This window comes from Cebus imitator, unplaced genomic scaffold, assembly GCF_001604975.1.
Source record: "Cebus imitator isolate Cc_AM_T3 unplaced genomic scaffold, Cebus_imitator-1.0 Scaffold1266, whole genome shotgun sequence".
Lineage (NCBI taxonomy): Eukaryota > Metazoa > Chordata > Mammalia > Primates > Cebidae > Cebus > Cebus imitator.
The window spans coordinates 5,912-24,282 of NW_016108581.1; the positions used below are offsets into that span (position 1 = coordinate 5,912).

General features: G+C 39.7%; 1 long non-coding RNA gene across 1 annotated transcript; it reads right to left on the bottom strand.

Moving 5' to 3' along the window:
* Window positions 1-3,387: 3,387 nt before the first annotated feature.
* Window positions 3,388-7,331, bottom strand: LOC108298952. The gene is made up of 3 exons (XR_001822767.2): window positions 6,019-7,331; window positions 4,825-4,957; window positions 3,388-4,294 (listed from the first exon to the last, which is right to left on the bottom strand). It is a non-coding gene; the product is annotated as an uncharacterized LOC108298952 (long non-coding RNA).
* Between the last annotated feature and the right edge of the window lie 11,040 nt (window positions 7,332-18,371).

The window sequence follows — 18,371 nt, forward strand, 5'->3', positions numbered from 1 at the left end:
CCTCTTCTTCCTCCTCGAGGTGCCCATAGCACTTCATCTGTCCGTAGTACAGCATCTAGCTCTGGCTTAGCACTATGGCAAGTGGTCAGTAGTCAGTAGATATTTGTTGAGTGAAGAGTTAAAAGAAGTCAGGCAGGAAAATGGAGGGAAAATAGTAAGTATCAGGCACGTAATGAAGTAAGTTGAAGTTGAAACACTTTCCCATCTTTGGACATGATCTAATAGTATCCTTTGATAGAAAAGTGGAACAAACAAGGATTTTGTATATGTAAAATGTAGCTTTAGGTGACAGTCCGGGTGCGGAGCTCAGTAGGCCCTCTGATCACTGATTTCCTGTTTGTGATCATCAGCCAGGTCTTACAGTGGACCATTTCAGTTTTCCCTTTGATATGACAGCGTGAATTTGGAAGAGAGAGAGAGTGTATATGCAACAGCACCTGTTTCTAACAGAGGGTCAAGTTTCAAAGAGGCTTAAAGGAATCTAAATTGTGAAAAAAAGAAAGGAAGAAATAGAGGATAAAACAAACCTTGTTAGTAATGAGATCCAGTAGGCAGGTAAGGGCTGTCATTACTATAATTATATACCAGGTATTAATCACCTGCTATTTACAGGGCACTGTGCCAGTTGCTGAGATTGCGAAGTAGAATTCCAGGTTGTTGCCCTCCAGAGGCTTCCAATCTAGGACATGGAATTGGTTAGAAGAAGAAGAAGTATCAAACGCTATCTATCTGTTCAGTACTGTGACAAATACTTAAAGGTATTTTGTCAGATATTATCATTCTCCAAGAAGAATCTAAGGTTCAGAGAGATTAAGAAACTTTCTCCAGCTCATCCATCAAACGAGCAGTAGAACTGGGAGAAGGCCCAAGTCTGTCTGGCTCTAATGGCACTGTACTGCCTGCAGGCCTCTGAGTAAGAGCATCAGGGCAAGCATGTGAAAAAGACAATTAACTTGACAAGCTATGCTAGGTTCAATGCCATGTGAGTAATATTTGGCAATTGTTGCAGGAATCCAACAAGAAAAGAGATTTATTAAGATTGAAAGAGGAACTTTGCAGAGGAAGTAGTTCCTCAACTAGATGCTGAAGGCAGAATATGAATCCAATAAGAATGAAGGTCGAGGCGTTTTAGGTGGAAGTAAGCATGGTATGTGCGAAGCTGGGAAGTGGGAAAATTCTCACCTTCTGGGTTTGTGTTACGCAGCATGGAATGCCAGAGAGAGCAAAGCCTGCTCCAAACTCACTAGCAGTGCTTCCCTAGCCCAGTCACCCAATTTCCATAAGCCTCAGTGTCCCTTTTTGTACAACGGTTGTGGTAATAGGCACTTCAAAGAGTTGTTGAGACCAGAGACAATGTGTATAATGCTGTCCGCCTCCTCAAAATCACCACTCAAAATTAAAACTCAATCAAAGTCAGGTTTCCTCTCTTACAGTTTTCTATTTTCCTTTCTACTTGCACTTGAATCAACTATATATTTGTATGTTTATTTCTTTAATGTCTTTTCTTGACTGTAAGTTCCACGAGGACAAGGAAAACATCGATTCATCTCAACACTATCTCTTTAATGCCTAGAACAGTACTCCAGAAATCTTTGTTAGATGAATACATAAATGTAGGAATAAATAAATGAATAATAAGATCTATTTCTGTGCTACGATTCTAAGAATCTCAGGGAAAATATCTCTTCTCTCTGGCAATGGGCAGGTCACAAATACAGGAAAAGCTTTCACAGAATGCAGTTAGAGCATTACAGGGCCTCAACAGGTTACTAGAGAAGCACCAGGTCTCCTCTCCATCTACTATATGGAACCATGTCTGAGCAGGAAGGAAATTACACAAACTTCCAGCTCAGCTGGTTCCAGAGTTTCACAACCCAGCTCTGTCTTGCTTACATCTGACATGCTACTTCATTGGTGTGACCTCCAGTGTGCTGAGTGGATAAATGACACTGCATAATCACCGTGCTGCCCCACAATGACCCTGAGTGGATGTCTAGACTTTCCAGTAATCAAGTCTTATAATTCAATGCAATGCAATAACCTTTTATGTATCGTTGGGGAGGAGAATAGGGGACATAGAGATGCACTAATAATTACTAGGCATTTGATATATGGTCTGTGATTGAGATAAGGGCTGGAAACTAAAGGGTACAGAGGAAGCTACATAGCCCAGCCTGATGTGAAACAATGGATGTATGGTTGGATAACATTTATATCTTTTCAAAGTGTGATTATATGTATCTTCCCTTCTTAGTCTCCCTGTAGTCATGGGGAAGTATAGATAACATTCAGATTATTTGCTCCTATTATAGAGAGAAACTGAGGCAAATGGGGGTGGTTCCGGACATAGAACTGGTTTCAGTGGCTGCCTTAGTCTGTTTTGTGCTGCTATAACAGAATGCCAGAGGCTGGGTAACTTATAAAGAAAATAAATAAATTTATTTCTCACAGTTCTGAAGGCTGGGAAGTCCAATATCAAGTTGCTGGCATCTGCAGAGTGTTTTCTTCCTGTGTCATCCCATGGCAGAAGATGAGAGGGTGAGAAAGAGGGGTTGGGATATCAAATTTGCCCTTTAATAATGAACTCATTCTTGAGATAACACCATTAATCTATTCATGAGGGTGAAGCCCACAAGGCTGAATCATCTCTCATTAGGCCTCACCTCCCAACACTGTTGCATTGGGGATTAAGTTTCCAACACATGCTATTTGGGGGACACACTCAAATCATAGCAATGGTAGATATGAACTAATGGCCCAGAGCTCATGACCATCAGCTTAGGGATCTTCTGAACCACACTGTCATTTGCCCTTATGTTGGACAGCAGTATGAGCATGCTTGCAATTTCATAATGTCACAGAAGATGGGGGGCCTTCCATAATATGTCCCCTATGCACTTTTGTGATAGAACATCAGAATAGAATACATTAGTGAAATGAAAGTGCTGGGAAAGGGAGGGCACTGTCCCTCTAAATAATACAGAAGGCAGCAGGACGTGCTGAGTAGAGGAGGGTGTGGTCCCCTGCTAGGGCTCCACTCCGAGGCCTGTGTCAGGGACCTAGGTGAGGACAGGCATTTTTGTTTTCCTGTGCAAATGTTGCATTTTCCAAGACCACCCTGGCCTGCCACGCCCCTATCCAGGCCACCAACTGGCAGAACGACATGGAGCTTGGCTGTGGCAGTGAGAGGAGAGCTGGGGCCGCTGAGCCCCCGATTCCAGGGGGAAAACCATCTCCCTTTTGTCTCCCCCATTCTGCTGAGAGCTACTTCCACTCAATAAAACCTTACACTCATTCTCCAAGTCCATGTGTGATCGGATTCTTCTGGTACACCAAGGCAAGAACCCCAGGACACAGAAACCCCTCTGTCCTTGTGATAAGGCAGGGGTTTGAGGTGACTAACACAAGCCACCTACAGACAGCTAAACTAAAAGAGCACCCTATAACACATACCCACAGGGGCTTCAGCTGTAAACATTCACCCCTAGATGGAGTGAATGCGGGATTGGAACTCCACAGCCTACCTGGCTGTATGCTCTCCTAGAGGTTTGTGCAGCCAGCCGGGCCCTGAATAAGTGCGTCACACCCCCATTGCGCACGCCAAGTGAGGGAGATAAGGGAACTTTTCCAGTTTCATTAGGAGTTGACAGACTAAGGTTCACGGGCTACACTGTTCATTGCTTGCTTTTATAAGTAAAGTTTTATTGAAACATAGTCATACCTACTCATTTACTATTGTCTGTGGCTGCTTTTACATTACAAAGTTGAGTAGTTGCAACAGATACTGTATTGCTCACAAGTCTAAAAATATTTAATATTTGTCCTTTACAGAAAAAATGTGTCACTCCCTGGAATGAATCAAATGGAAGTAAAAGGAAAAAAAAGAATTCAATCGTTCATAACAGGCAGTGTATCATAACTGAAAAAGATAATGAAAATTGGTTTCAGACAAACTCAGGTCAGAATCTCACCCTGGCTACTTGGCTGGATAACTTTGAACTAATTTTTACTCTTTGGGCCTGTTTTTGCATCACTGTAGAAGGTTGCTGTTTAAGAATTCTATAAGGTAAAGTGTAATATATCTGTTATGATTAGGTTTGACCCCATACAATAGAAAACACAAAAGTGTCTTACACAGGACAGCAGTTTTTTTTCTTTCATGCAGAGGTCTGGAAGGCAGTGTGTATTGATTTGTTCAGTGCCTCTTGCATTAGGAACTCATGCCTCTTTTATCTTGTTGCTTTGCTGTGTGTGGCTTTCATTCCTGAGGTCCTTTCATGGTTCAACACGGATGCTGGAGCAAATAAACAATCAAATACACAAAAGCTTAGAGAAAGAGCCATCCGTAGAGGCCAGGCAGCAAATCTATTTATTCAAGGCTAGCCAAGATGAGATCCCCTGGCCATAGTGCATGAAACCAGAATATTTCACTTATTCCATTCTTGGGATACATTGAAGCAGACCCGGAAGCAATGTCTTCTGTGTATTAAGCATCTAACACTTTACAAAGCATTTTCATACGTCTTACCACATTTGTTTTCCACAATGCTCTGAAAAGGTAAGATGCCTAGATTTTAACATTATTCCTATTGAATACTTGATTCACACAGTTGCTAAGTAACAGATCTTAACGAGTCTACAGCTAGGTCTTCCAATATGTTGCTGGAAATGAAAGGTGAACAATCATGGTGCAGAATAAAGAAAATAAGCCAAATCAGGACCCCTGGTAGAGAGGCAGTGCAAAGACTGGGGCTAATTATGTGGTCTCAGCCTCACCGGGCTGTTCTCCTAACCTGTAAGACCAAGATAAGAGCACTTATTTACTTTTGGGGTTATTGTGAAAATAGCAGACAATCTTAGTGCACCTGGCACTTAGGACCAGTTGAATGAAATCATTACCTTTCACAGGTGTGTCTTTGGAAAATCACATCCCTTTCCTGGACCTCCGTTTCCTTTTCTAGGAAAACAAAATGTTTGGTCTCAGTGACTGCTAAACTGTCTCCCAAATCTCAAGCTCCCTCAGTCTGGGATCCTGCCTTTTATGAAAATAGCTCAGATTGGAATTCTCCCTTTGGTTGCTTCCTAGCTGTGTGTCCCAGTAAAAGTTAAAAATTTTGGATTCCCCGCCCTCTGTAAAATAGGGATTCATAACATGCAGCTTATTAGAAAGGGAAGGCATGAGAGGATTAAATGAGGTCGATGTCCAGTACCCACTAGATTGTAACATTTCTCAAAGGCAAGGACCCATCTGTTTTGTAGATTACAGAATGTCATACGTTGAAGTACGGGGTGTGGCCACGGGATTAGAAAATTTCTGTAAAGATTAAGGAACGAGGCACAAGGTAAGCGTTCAAGAATTTTAACTATGCAATATTCTTATAATTTCTTACACCCGCCTACAACAGTCCTGAGGTTCAGCAAACGGTCTGACACACACACCCAACCGGGGCTGTGGAGAGTCCTCCTGGGTGAGCTCTGCGAGGCCAGTCCTCAGAGCCGGGAACTCGCAGCCTGAGCAGACGTAGCAGAGCCAGTCTTGGGTCCGCGCTCCTCCCGCCCAGCCCTGCCCAGCCCTGCCCAGCGCCGCCCGCGGGTGGCCAGGAGCCAGCGAACGCACCAGCCTCGGGGCGGGCAGCCGCCGGCCAATCCTGGGCCGGGTTCAATGGGCCAATCAGGCCGAGCTTTACAGAGGAGGCGGCGGGGGCGGGGCCGCGCTCGAGGCGGGGCTGCAGCCGCTCCCGGGACCGCCCTGCCCAGACGCCGCGGGGCTCGGCGCGGCTACGTGCAGAAGCCCTCTAGCTAAAACGTAGTGTCAGATTGGACAAGTACTGTAAGTGACCCTCCTCTCAGTCCCACGTGGGCGCCGGGGGCTTTTGCTGGCGCGCAGGCTCTTCGCGCGCAAGTCCAGGAAGAGGCTTCTCCAACCCGGGAGCGCACTGGCCTGGCCCTCTCCTCCCCTTTCCCACCGTCGTTGCCTCCTCCTCCCCTTCCTTCTCCTCCGGCCGCTAGGTCTCTCACCCGCCGGGCCGTTGCTCCCGAGACGTTGTTGAGTTCCCTGAGTCGTCTCCTGGGTGAGGCGTCCGGCCACTCAAGGGAAGGGAAGGAAAGGGTCGGCCTTTACTGCATCCCCAAGGCTGCCCGTTAGGTGTCTGGAACCCGTGCTGCTTCCTCTCCGATCAGTGTCCACTTAACTATATTCAGTTCTCTTTCCTTTCCTTACTCGTGTAGGACATTTCGCCGGCATCTGAGGAGCCTTTTAATTCACGTCTGGCTACCGAAGGCATTTCTAGGCTAATGTTGCTTGTACCTTTAACGCTTCCAGCACTTATGATAGTGTTTGAGGCACAGCTGAGTTTAGATCGGATAATGCTGTTTTGTTACCGTTATCCGCAGTAGGAAAGGCCTAGGGGTATCTTTCCATTTTTATCAGTTTCCTTTTTATTTAAAGATTGAAAAAGTGCAAAATGGTGAATTTCCCTCATCATGGGCTGTTTTCCACTAAAGCACTTCTGTGTCTTAACACAACTTTCTTTCCTGAAGGGTCAGGCATGACATGATCAAAGTCTGAAAAGCAGTTATCCTTAGGTTACATTTAAAAGTATGAGACCAGGAGGGGTGAAGTTCTTATGCCTTTGAATTGTAAATCAGAATGAAAGAAGGGAAAGTCTCTTATTCTGTGGCTGTTATTTAAATAGTGGAGTTTTGCTTTGTATAGTTTTTGCTTGCTTTTCTTCTTTTTTTCTATGATCCACCACGTGTATATCCTGATTTTTTTTTCTTTTTAACTTGCTTGCTGGGTTTTCCAGCCAGATGACTGCTGCTTGGTCTTCTGGGAGTCTCCTGTTAATGGGGCCCTCACGCTTGGCTCTTGACCTGACAGCCACTGGCCTGGCTCTTGGAGGACCTCCTAGTAGGAGGCCCAGAGCACTGTTATTAAGGATGATTGGGGGAACAGATCAGAGGGGGTGAGCCGGGGCCTGGAGATCAATTTTGAGGGGGAGGGAGGTTGGGAGCCTGCCTGGCTGGATTTGGAAGTCAAAACATGTGTGCTGGAAGAAGGGCATAACCCCGGAGGGTGGAGAGCTTGTCTTTCTGGATGAAATTAAGTTTACTGGGAGGGGACTGTGCCTTCCAGTCTGTGTTAGTTTTTGCTGTGGGCCTTGTCTTTTCCTGGAATTTAGTTCTCTTTCCCTAACCTTTCACTTTTTAACTAGTTTCCTTTACCTAACCTTTCATTTATTGATTTAAATATTTTAAATCACAGTCAATTACCAGCTGGTTTTTAAAACAATTTGAGGTAATGAATCTTGCCCTTAATCTCCCAGCCAGAGTGGAAGCCTCTACCCCCACCCCCAAGGGGATTTGAAATGATTATTTTACCGGAATGTGCTACAGAGATCACTTACCCTCTCACCTGCCCACCTTTTTATAATGGAGGGACATGGAGTCAACCCAGGTGGTGTAAGAGATCATCCAAATCAGTTCATGTATTCCCTCATCTTGTCCACATACTTTGGGCCTGGAACTGTGGTAGTCTCTGGGAAAGTGCAGACCAGTAAGACTTGGTCTCTGCTTTTAAGCCTTCATCTAGTTTGCTTCAGTCCACTTTGATGAGGGAGATTACATGATAGTGAGATGATTGCAGTGAAAAGGTATGCAGAAGACTCCCAGGAGTTGAGAGAAGGATAAAAGGCTCAATATGGGGTTTGGGGAAGACTTCCCAGAAGGGAATACTGGAATTGAGTCCCAAAGCCTGAATGGGCTGGAGAAAGGGGAGGAATTATATGAACTGGGAACAGCATGCACAGCACTACAGAAGCATGGCACATGGTTGATTAGTATGGCTGTGCAAGAAAGGCTGAAGTGGAAAATCACCTGACAGGAGGCTGGGGAGGGTGAAGGCTGGATCAGGAAGGGTCTGGTGAATCATCTTAGGGAAGGAAGTTTGGAATATATCTCCAGGGCAAAATCTTATATCATTTTGCAGGAATCTTACGTCATTTTCTTTGTACATTATCGAAAATTCTGGCTGCAATTTGAAGAATGGATTGGATTGGTAAAGCCTGGAGAGAGATAATTGCAGTAATACAGATTAGGGACATATTAGGGTAATAGTTATGGCAATGGAGAGAGATTAGGAAAATAGAATGGTTAGAAATTAATTACTGATTGAATGTAGGGGTAAGAAGAAATGTAGCCAATAGTAGGCATTCTTGAGTGGGCTATTTTGTAGCAGCTTTATTGAGGAATAATTGACATCTAGTAACTGTTCATATTGAGTGTCCAGTTGGAGAAGTTTTGTTAATATGCATATATATGAAAACCATCATCACCATCAAGATAAAGAACTTACCTAATACCCCAAAGATTGCTTGTGCCCTTTTTAATTCCTCTTTGTATACACCCTGGGATAAAGTATATATTAAATCTTTTGTCCACTTTAAAAAATGAGCCATTTATTTTCATTTTGTTTAGCTTTGAGAATTCTTTATTCTTAAAAGTTCTTTATCACATGTAATTTGCAAATATTTCTCTCATTTTGAGGCTTGTGTTTTAACAGTGCCTTTTGAAAGCAGAGTTCTTAATTTTGATGAAGTCTAATTTATAATTTTGGTTAAATAAATGTTACCAATCTGATTTTTTATAGATCATGCTTTTTGTGTTTTATGTAAGATATCTTTGCTTAACCTAAGGTCTCAAATATTCCTCCTATTTTTAAAAAGAAGTTTTGTCATTTTTTGTTTTATGTTAAACCTGTGATCATTATAAGGTAATTTTTGTATAGGACATGAAATATGGAATGAAGTTTATTTTTTTGCATATGGCCATCCAGTTGTTCCAGCACCGTTTGCTGGAAAGCTTATCTTCGTAGAATTGCCTTTGCACCTTTGTTCAAAAATCAATTTACCATGTATACACTGGCCCAGTTTTGTGTTTTATTTTGTTCATTTGATCTCTTGTCTATTTTAATGGCAATACCACATATTCTTGATAAATACAGCTTTGTAATAAGTACTGAAATCAGCTAGTGTAAGTCCTTTAATTTTGTTCTTTTTAAAATTTGTTTTGATTATTCTAGGTTCTTTCTATTTCCATATGAATTTTATAACCACTTTGTCCATTTCAAAATAAAGGCCTATTTAGATTTTAATTGGAATTGTATTTAATGTATACATTAATTTGGGTGAGAATTGACATTTGAAATACCAAGTCTTCTGACCCATGGACACAGTGTATCTGTTCATTTATTTAAGTCTTCTTTATTTCTCTAGGCAATGTTTTATAGCTCTCAATCCGAGCTCTTATACATAAGTGTACAGCTCTTATGCATATTTGTTGGATTACCTGTAGGTATTTCCTATTTTTTGATGATATTGTAAATGATATTAATATTTTATGTATTTTAAAAATTTAATTTCCAGTTGTTTTCTTGTTACTGGTATATTGATCATGTATCCTGAAATCTTGCTAAAGTGCTTATTAGTTCTAAGAGCTTCTTGGTAGATGCCTTCAGATTTTCTATTTAGGTGATCCTGTCATCTGTAAATAAAGATAGTTTTACTTCCCTTCCCAATGAGGTTGCCTTTTATTTTTCTTACTGTATTCCACTAGCCAGAATCATTGCTTTGCATAGAACTGATGAGAGCTGACATCTTGCCTTCTTCCTGATCTGCAGGAGAGGCATTCATTTTATCATTAAGTATGATGCATGATTCGAATTACATATATTTGGAGATAAGCTTTATCAGGTTTAGGAAGTTTCATTGTATTCCTGCTTTACTGAGAATTTTTTTTAAAGGAATAGTAGATGTTGTAATTTTGTTGCTTTTCCTATAACTGTTGTGATCATTCATATTTTTAAAAAAGATTCTTAATGTGGTAAATTACATTTAATGATTTTTTTTCCCCTGTGTTAAACTTTGTGTTCCTGAGATACACCCTATTGGTCAAGGCATATTATCCTTTTTTTATGTTACTGAATTTTATTAGCTAAAGTTTGAAGAATTTTTGTGTCCATCCTCATAATACCTGACGTCTGGGTAAATCTGGCCTCATAGAATGAATTAGGAAGTATTTCTTCCATTTTGATTTTTCCAGAAGAGTTTATGAAGAATTGGTATTATTTTTTTCTTAAATGTTATTGTAGCACTATTCACAATAGCAAAGACATGGAATCAATGTAAATGTCCGCCAATGGTAGATTGGATAAAGAAAATGTGGTACCTATACACCATGGAATACTGTGCAGCCATGAAAAAGAATAAGATCATGTCCTTTATAGTAGCATGGATGGAGAAAGCTGGAGAACATTATCCTAAACCAACTAAAGCAGAAACAGAAAACCAAAAATACTGCCTGTTCAAAAGTGCACAAAAGGGGGAATGACACTGAGACCTACTTGAGGGTTGGGGATAGGAGGAAGGAGGATTAGAAAAAAAAATTAATATAAAAAAATGCAAACCTAAAGTATTTAAATAAAATTCAATTTTATTCAATTTGTTAAAAGTTTAATGGAATCTTATTAAATAAGTTTTAAAAAATAAAGCCATTCATTATTCCATAAAAAAACAAGCTGTTTAGTAGGATTCACAAGTGAAGCCATCAGGGCCTGGAGTTGTTTTGGGGGCAGGAGGTTAAATACAATGTTGTTTGATTATATAGACATAGAGCTCTTCAGGTTATCAATTTTCTTTTTCCCGAGCTTTATTGAGGTATGACTGATGAATAAAAATTGTACATACTCAAGTTGTGCAACATGATTTGATATACACTGTGAAATGATTACTACAATGAAGGTAATTATCATATCACCTCATGTAGTTACTCCTTTTTTGTGGTGAGAATACTTAAGATTTACTCTCTTAGCACATTTTAAGTATATAGTAAATTTTCAACTGTAATCATATTGAACATTATATATCCAGAAATTTTTCTAATAACTGAAAGTTTGTATTCTTTGACCAATATCTCTCCATTTCCTCAATACCTGGTACTGCCATTCTCCTCTCTGTTTTTGTGAGTTGGACTTTTTTAGATTCTATGTATAAGAGATATCATGCAGTATTTGCCTTTCTGTGCTTGGCTTGTTTCATTTAGCATATTGTACTCCAAGTTCATCCATGCTGTGGCAAACGGCAGGAATCTTTTTTAAGGCTGAATGATATTCCATTGCAGATATGTGTATAACATTTTCATTATTCATTCACCCATCTATGGACATTAAAGTTGTTTTCATATCTTAGTTATTATGAGTAATGCTGCAGTGTACTCCCATGTACAGTTTATCATACCAAGTAGTGATTTCATTTCTTTTGGAGGTATATACAGAAATAATATTGCTTTATCATATAGTAGTTTTATTTTTAGTATTTTGAGAAACTTCTGTACTATTTGCCGTAATTGGTGTACCAATTTACATTCCCACCAACAGTGTACAACAGTTCCCTTTTCTCCATATTCTCTTCAGTACTTATACGTTGACTTTTGATAATAGCTATCCTAATAGGTGTGAAGTGCTTTCTCACTGTGGTTTTGATTTACACTTTGTTGATGATTGGTCATGGTTGAACATGTTTTCATATACTGATTGGGCATTTGTATGTAATCTTTGGGAAAATATTCAAGTTCTTTGCCTATTAAAAAAATTGTGTTGTGTTAAATAAGTATTTTTAACATATATTTTGGGTTTTACGCCCTTATTGGGATATATGCTTTATAAATATTGTCTACCATTTTAGAGGTTGCTTTTTTATTTTCTTGATTGTTTCCTTTGCGGTGCAGAAGCTTTAATCTGATGTAGCCTCACTTGCTTAGTTTTGCTTTTATTGCCTATGCTTTTGATGCCCTATGCAAAAAATCATTGCTAAGACCAATGTCAAGGAGGTTTTTGCCTGTCTTCTTCTAGGAGGTTTAAGGTTTCAGGTCTTATGTTTACATCTATAATCCATTTTGAGTTGATTTTTGTGTATAGTATAAGGGTTCAATTTCATTATTTTGCATGTGAATATCCAGTTTTTCTAACACCATTTATTGAAGAGACTACCCTTTCCCCATTGTGTATTTTTGGTGCTTTTGTCAAAGAGTAGTTGATTGCATATGAGTAGTTTATTTCTGGGTTTTATATTGGTATCATTAGTGTATATGTCTCTTTTTATGCCAGCACCATCTTGTTATGATTATTATGGCTTTGTAATATAATTTGAAATTCAGAAATGTGATGTCTCCAGCTTTGTTCTTTCCCAAGATTGCTTTAGCTATTTGGAGTTTTTTACAGTTTATATAAATTTTATGATTGTGTTTTTCTTTTTTCTTTTTTTTTGTTTGATAAATGTCATTGATATTTTGATAGGAATTACTTTGAATCTGCAGATCACTTTGTGTAGAATGGTTATTGTAGCAATATTATTTCTACCAATCATGAATGTGGATGGCTTTCCATTTATTTTTGTGTTCTTCAGTTTCTTTCATCATAGTTGTGTAGTTTTCAATATACAGATTTTTCCCCTCCTTGGTAAATTTTTTTCTAAGTATTTTTTTCCTTTTTGATGCCCTTCTAAGTGGGATTGTTTTCTTAATTTCTTTTTGGGATTGTTCATTGTTAGTGAATAGAAATGCAGCTGAACTTTGTACATTGATTTTGTATTCTGCAGCTTTATTGAATTAATTTATTAGTTCTAACAGCTTTTTTGGAGTCTTGGTGGTTTTCTATATATAACATTATGTCATCTGTAAACAGACAATTTTATGCCTTCCTTTCCAATTTGGATGCCTTTAATTTATTTTTCTTGTGTAGTTGCTCTAGCTAAGACTTCCAATACTATGCTGAATAGTAGTGTTAAGAGTGGGCATTCTCTCTTGTTCTTGATCTTAAAGTAAAAACTTTCAGCTTTTTAATGCTGAGTGTTGTTGGCTTTGGGCTTGTCATATATGGTCTTTATAATGTTGAGGTAGATTTCTTCTATGTCTAATTTGTTGATGGTTTTTATTGTGAAAGTATGTTGAATTTTGTCAAATGCTTCTGCGGAATCTATTGAGATGATAGTATTTTTATCCTTTGTTCTGTGAATGTAGTGGATCACATCTATTGATTTACATATGTTGAACCATCCTTGTATTACAAGGATAGTTACCTACTTGATCATGGTGAATGATCTTTTTAATGTGGTGTTGAATTTGGTTTGCTAGTATTTCATTGGAAATTTTTGCATTTGTATTCATTGTGGATGTTGGCCTGTAATTATCTTTTCTCATAATGTCCTTGTCTAGCTTTAGTGTAAGGATTATGGTAACTCTGGCCTCATAAAATGAGTTTGGAAGTATTCCTTCCTTTTAAGTGTTTTGTAAGAGTTCAAGAAGAATTTTATATTCTTTAAATGTTTGGTAGAATTTATACTCTACCCAATGCCCTGTGAGTTGTGGGACTTTCTACCCTGGCTTTGAGTAGAATTATTCCTGGTCTTATGTGAAGCCCACTGATTTGTTCACTGTAATGCTTTTTGGTGCTTCTGCCTCAGATTGTTTTCACATATGGACGCATTAGTACAGATGATTAATACTCTCCTGAATACTTGGGGAGTACCTTTGCAATTCTCTGGAATTCTTCTGTGCAGCTGTCTCCTCTCTTGCCCAAGATTCTAGCCTTTTTGTTCTCCACAGACCTTCAGCTCTGTCTTCCCAACTCAGGGAAACTGCTAGATCTGGCCTGTGTTCATCCTTCCTGTGCCACAGTCTGCAGACATTTCTTAGGCATTGAACTTGAGCCATTGAAGAACTTATCTCATTTTTTCCCATCTCTCTGTGATTATTATACTCTGTTACCTGATGTTCAATGTCATGAGAATCTGTTTTCTATTTTTTCCCTGTTGTTTTAAGTAGGGAGGTAAATACGGTTCCTGTTACTGCACCTTGGCTGGAATTGGAAGCCTTCAACTAGAATTTTTGAGAAAAATGTAAAGAAGGGACTATTTGAAGATCCTGAGTAAGTGATTTTTCAGATACTCAGGTACAAGAAGTAAAGGGGAACTTTTACTACTTCAGGGTGCTAAGAGCATGGTGAAGGAAGTATATCAGAGGGAAAAACATAAGATATACCTAAATTAGGATGATTTTCAAAAAAAGAACTATTTAGTAAAGTGAGGGCAGCCTGAATGCCTGGGTCTGGTAACAGTAAGATTGTTATATCCTTAGACCCAAAGGGGTGAGGGAAAGACTGGTTACCAGAACCCCAAAGGAGAAATCATGTGGAGAAGGCTGCCTGAAGAGGATTGTTATTTTAGCCCAAGAGAAGCAGCTGGCCCAGGCCAACTCCACAGGAAGGGAGCCCTGACCTTACTCTCCTTCTTTCTCTAAGGCTTCAGCTAGAGCACTCCATTGCTCAAACCCAACTAGCAGACAGAGGATTAGAGAGTCTTGACAGAAGATTAGAGAGTCTTGGAGTTTCATACTTTTGTTTCCAGGACAGATAGCTGGGAAAGAAGGTGAAGAATGGATATGTAGTCAGGGAGGGGTATACAGTGACATATGTATGGAGTGGGCTTAGGAAAGATAGGAAAATCAAATAAAAATTGTTCAGGATAAATATACTACTAGTCCCTCAACCATCTAGATTTGGGGCTGAGCTATGCTGAAATCCATTGCAGACTAGGCTGAGAACTCAATAGCTTGGATTTTGCTAAACAGGCAGAGAGATTAAGAAAGGACTCAGTTACTGACTGGATATTGCAAGATGAAAATTGAGAAGAAGACAGAGTCTATGCAATGAAGATCAAGCACGGTGGCTCATTCTTCCTGGAATCCCAGAACTTTGGGAGGCCGAGGTGGGAGGATTGCTTGAGCCCAGGCATTTGAGACCAGCCTGGCCAACATGGCAAAACCCCATCTCTGTAAAAAATTTAAAAATTATTGTGCCATGATGGGTAATGCCTGTAGTCTAGCTACTCATGAGGCTGAGGTATGGGAGGATCACTCGAGCCCAGGAGGTCCAGGCTGCAGTGAGCTGTAATTGCGTCACTGCACTCCAGCCTGGGTGATAGAGTGAGACCCTGTCTCAAAAAAAAAAAAAAAAATCAAGAGTGATTTAGGCAGATCAAACTCAATCCACTTAACCAAATGTTGGAATTGTAGAATTATGTGGCAGCTTTGACTTTTGAATAAGGCTATTGTTAGGATTTTTAAAAAACTGTCACGTGCCATAGTAGAAAGAGCATAGGATTGAAATCCCTCTCTGCTATTCACTGACTCTGTGACCCTGGCAGGTGACTTAACTGCTCAGAACCTTGGTTTCCCATCTAAAAGTTGCAGGAAGGATTAGGAAGGTCATCTACTAAATCACTGGCACCATATCTTGCACAGAGTAAATGTTGATACAAAATTTATTGATGTAAGATGAGGATTGCTTCAAAATATAAGTAAGTCTAAGAAACATTTGGATTCATATGAAGGTACATATTGATAAAACACAGATAACACTAATTCTAATGAACTCTTGAGGGAAGAATAGCGTATTGATAAGGATTAACTCAAAGCTACCCTTTAAAGACAGTTTGTGAAGACACCTCAGCTCCCTTTCCCTTCTCCCTTAAAGCACAGATTATTTTTCATGTTAGTGTCATAGATTGTTTCTATCGAGAACAAGTTATCCTTGTCAGAGATTAGATGCTGGACTGGATGGGCCAGTGATGTGTCCTAGCATGTGTTGCATCCAGGGGGCCTCCAGGAAGGTAGAGGGAAAAGGAAGACTTCCTGTGTGCTTACCATGTGCAGCTAGCTCAGCTTACCTCATCTCCATGCAGTGCCATGTGAAAACATGGGTGACTGAGCTCACTCTAGTTAAATACGGTCATTGCCTCTTAATGCTGCTTATTCTCTTTTTATTTTAGGAAAAAAAGCCATATTATGGAGGAAAGTTACAGGAACTGAAAATGTATAGCATGGAGAAAAGACCCAATAGGAGGTCATGAGAGTCATCTTAAAAAATTTAAAGGATAGCCCAAGTATAAGGGTAAAAAAAGGCTGTTTGGATGATCCTTTGGGATAAAAATTAGGACTAGAGGGTAGAAGCCATACCAAGCACAGTTCAACTCAATACAGAGGTCTTCCTTTCTATTACTGTAATAGCTGCTTGTTGAGAACATTTAGACAGCACAGAGAGGGAAAGGTGAATGCCCTCCAAACCTCCACTGTATTTCTTTTTGCTGGATGTTATTGCAGTAAGCAGGTTTTGTGTGTTTTTCCTGAAATCTTTTATGATAGGTCTTTATACAATACAGTGGTTCTCAAACTCTAGCATCCATCAGGATTATCTGGAGGCCCTTTTAAAGCATGAACTGCTGAACTCCACCCCAGTGTTTCTGAGTCAGTAGAGCCTGACTTTGCATTTCTACTAAGTTCCCTGGCAATACTAATACTACTGCTCTTCTAGAGACCACCAATGGCCCTGTTAAAACTTGAGAAAATTAAACTTTGATAACCACTGTATTGCATGAAGAAAATAGAGCTTTTGCTCTATTCTTTATTTAAAAATAATACAAATGGGGTCATATTGTACCGTCTCAGAACTTTTTTAGTTAATAGTATAAAATTAGCAGCTTTTTTCTCATTCTTTTTAACAGCTACTGATATATCAATTTTAGAAAGTCCTCTGTTAATAATAATTTAATTTGCTTCTAGGTTGTTTGTGGGTATGTTCTTGCATTTACAAAAAAAGGTGGTGGATGTTTTTGTGTATCTTTTTGGTGAGCCAGTGCATAAATTCTTAGAAGTTAAACTGTTGGGTAAAATACTTGATTTAAAAAATGGAAAGATAGTACCAAATTAAAGGTGGAATCACTCTTCTGTGAAAAGTGTATGAAACTGTCTGTTTCTCCATACTTTTGCCAAGTGGGTATTATCCAAATTTTCAATTTTTGCCTATTTGTTAGGTGTAAAATTGTATCTTAGTATTGTTTTGATTTGCATTCCTATACTATTTGTGAGGTGAAAGATTCCCATGTATTTATTTTTCTGTGAATTGCAAGTTTGTATTCTTTGCATTATAGGTAGAGGGAACAGCGTGAACAAAAGAACCAAGCCTTCCTTTGAATAGTTTCTAGTAGTTTTGTAGCCCTGGAGTATGAAGGTTGAGGTTAGGGAGAGAGGTGGAGAGCTAAGGTTAGAGAGGTAGGCAGGGGCCTGAGCTTAGAGGTCTTTGTGGGTCAAATAAAGATAATGGGCTTTATTTTGGGCAGAAGATTTGGTGCTGTTTAAGCTTGTACTTTAGTTCCTGGTACTTTTGACAGAGCCATGTTTGTGGGATGGTCAAGTCTAATGCTTAATCTTCAGATAATTCATTCTTTAGGCCTTTCACCTTGGTCCTTAAAGTTACCAGATCAGGGCCGAGCGTGGTGGCTCATGCTTGTAATTTCAGCACTTTGGGAGGCCAAGGTGGGTGGATCACTTGAGGCCAGGAGTTGGAGACCAGCCTGGGCAACATGGCAAAACCCTGTCTCCACTAAAAATACAAAAACAAGTTAGCTGGGTGTGGTGGTGCATGCCTGTAATCCCAGCTCCTTGAGAGTCTGAGGCAAGAGAATTGCTTGTAACCCGAGAGCCGGAGGCTGCAGTGAGTGGGGATTGCACTACTGCACTCCAGCATGGGTGACAGAGTGAGGAAAAAAGCTAACAGATCAGGCTTCATAAACAGGTAAACATAACAATGGGCCAGAGACTTCAACCTGTCTGTGGCTTGGCATTGTCTCTAAGGAGGGAATTTTGCATGATCACACGGAGAATGGATTTTGTTTCTTTAACTGATACTGTCCTCACCTCCTCCTGAATTTGCTGAGATCTGACAGCAGTCAGTAAGGTTGGTGGGTTCTTTTGTTGTTTTAATTTGAGTGACTTTCTGGGAAAAACTGTGGATTTTGGCCAATATGCTAATGATAATGCATTGCTTTGAAGGTCTGGTTCTGTAGAAAATCATTTTATAGTTAATTATGTCAGCAAATCAACAACAACCTCTTGAAGAAGAGAGCAATCAGCAGAGAAACTATATATATATATTTAAATTATTCAGAACTGAGAGAGGTCAAGAATTCACATTTCAAAAGAAGGAGTTGTGTAAGAACAAATTACTAAATTTGCATATCATTTTCTTCATTATGGGCCCACTTTTGTAATTGGCATATTAGGGATTAACATGAAGTAACCCTGCATTTAGAATTAGGAAATAACTCCCCCTGCCCCTCACCATCTCCCTTTCTGTTTCCAGGGTCCTGGCACAGGAGTAAGAAACTATCAGCACGTAGGGAACTCAGGGTGTTTGTTGGTTTTGTAGAAGACGGACTGACTATGTTGATCCACTTGTCGGGTGGACCCTTTCTCCATCTTCCCTC